The sequence below is a fragment of the Triticum urartu genome, chromosome 6A (assembly GCF_056163025.1).
Source record: "Triticum urartu cultivar PI428250 chromosome 6A, HENAU_Tu73, whole genome shotgun sequence".
NCBI lineage: Eukaryota > Viridiplantae > Streptophyta > Magnoliopsida > Poales > Poaceae > Triticum > Triticum urartu.
The window spans coordinates 521990236-521992801 of NC_141878.1; positions in this window are offsets into that span (position 1 = coordinate 521990236).

The window sequence follows — 2566 nt, forward strand, 5'->3', positions numbered from 1 at the left end:
TCCCTGAAAACAGAACCAGCACAACTATCCAGGTAATCTCTGGAGGCATCGGTTAGTCCATTATAAAATATATCAAGTATTTAATTTTTCTTAAGAGGATGATCAGGCAAAGCATTAAGTAATTGGAGAAGCCTCCCCCAAGCTTGTGGGAGACTCTCTTCTTTAATTTGCACAAAATTATATATATATATATCCCTTAAAGCAGCTTGTTTCATATGAGCAGGGAAATATTTAGCAGAGAATTAATAAATCATATCCTGGGGACTACGCACACAACCAGGATCAAGAGAATTAAAACATATCTTGGCATCACCCTTTAATGAGAACAGAAATATTTTAAGGATGTAAAAGTAGCGAGTTTTCTCACCTTTAGTGAACAGGGTGGCTATATCATTCAGTTTAGTAAGATGTGCCACAACAGTTTCAGATTCATAACCATGAAAAGGATTAGATTCAACCAAAGTAATTATATCAGGATCAACAGAGAATTCATAATCCTTATCAGTAACAAAGATAGCTGAAGTAGCAAAAGCAGGGTCAGGTTTCATTCTAGCATTTAGAGATTGCTTACTCCATTTAGCTAATAATCTTTTAAGTTCAGTTCTATTTCTGCAAGCCAAAATGGCTAAAGAAGCATCTTGATCAAATACATAACCCTTAGGAATAGCAAGTGGTTCTTCATCATCACTTTCATCAGTATCATCGGATTCAATATTCTCAATTTCTCTAACCCTAGCAAGTTGTTCATCAAGAAAAGCACTAAGTGACACAGTAGTATCAGACATAGAGGTAGTTTCATCATAAGTATCATGCATAGCAGAAGTGGCATCATCAATAACATGCGACATATCATAACGAATAGTAGAAGCAGGTGTAGGTGTCGCAAGCTTACTCAAAACAGAAGGTGAATCAAGTGCAGAGCTAGATGGCAGTTCCTTACCTCCCCTCGTAGTTGAGGGATAAATCTTGCTTCTTGGATCTTTCAAGTTCTTCATAATGATAAGCAGATATATATATATCCCAAGTGACTCAAAGAATAGAGCTATGCTCCCCGGCAACGGCGCCAGAAAATGGTCTTGATAACACACAAGTATAGGGGATCGCAACAGTTTTCGAGGGTAGAGTATTCAACCCAAATTTATTGATTCGACACAAGGGGAGCCAAAGAATATTCTCAAGTATTAGCAGCTGAGTTGTCAATTCAACCACACCTGGAAACTTAATATCTGCAGCAAAGTGTTTAGTAGCAAAGTAATATGATATTGGTGATAACAGTAGCAAAAGGTAACAGTAGTAAAAGCAATGTTTTTGGTATTGTGTAGTGATGATAGCAATAGCAACGGAGAAGTAAATAAGCGAAGCACAATATATGGAAAGCTCGTAGGCAATGGATCAGTGATGGAGAATTATGCCGGATGCGGTTCATCATGTAACAGTCATAACCTAGGGTGACACAGAACTAGCTCCAGTTCATTGATATAATGTAGGCATGTATTCCGAATATAGTCATACGTGCTTATGGAAAAGAACTTGCATGACATCTTTTGTCCTACCCTCTCGTGGCAGCGGGGTCCTTACGGAAACTAAGGGATATTAAGGCCTCCTTTTAATAGAGAACTGGAACAAAGCATTAACACATAGTGAATACATGAACTCCTCAAACTATGTTCATCACCGGTAAGTATTCCGATTATTGTCACTTCGGGGTTAACGGATCATAACACATAATTGGTGACTATTGACTTGCAAGATAAGATCAAGAACACTCATATATTGATAAAAACATAATAGGTTCAGATCTGAAATCATGGCACTCGGGCCCTAGTGACAAGCATTAAGCATAGCAAAGTCATAGCAACATCAATCTCAGAACATAGTGGACACTAGGGATCAAACCCTAATAAAACTAACTCGATTACATGATAGATCCCATCCAACCCATCACCGTCCAGCAATCCTATGATGGAATTACTCATGCACGGCGGTGAACATCATGAAATTGGTGATGGAGGATGGTTGATGATGACGATGGCGACGGATACCCCTCTCTGGAGCACCGAACGGACTCAAGTTCAGCCCTCCTGAGAGGTTTTAGGGTTTGGCGGCGGCTCCGTATCGTAAAACGTGATGATTTCTTCTCTCTGATTTTTTCTCCCCGAGACTCAATATATGGAGGTGGAGTTGGAGTCGGAGAGGCAACAGGGGGGCCATGAGGTAGGGGGCGCGCCCTAGGGGGCCAGGCGCGCCCCCACCCTCATGGCAAGGTGGTGGGCCCCCTGGCCTTCATCTTTGGCACGTATTTTTCTTATTTCCTGAAAAGTGTCTCCGTGAAGTTTCAGGTCATTCCGAGAACGTTTGCTCCTGCACATAAATAACACCATGGTAGTTCTGCTGAAAACAGCGTCAGTCCGGGTTAGTTCCATTCAAATCATGCAAGTTAGAGTCCAAAACAAGGGCGAAAGTTTTTGGAAAAGTAGATATGTTGAAGACGTATCACGAAGCCCTGCCGCGGTAGCTTCATCAACATCGTCACCACGCCGTCGTGCTGACGAAACTCTTCCCCAAG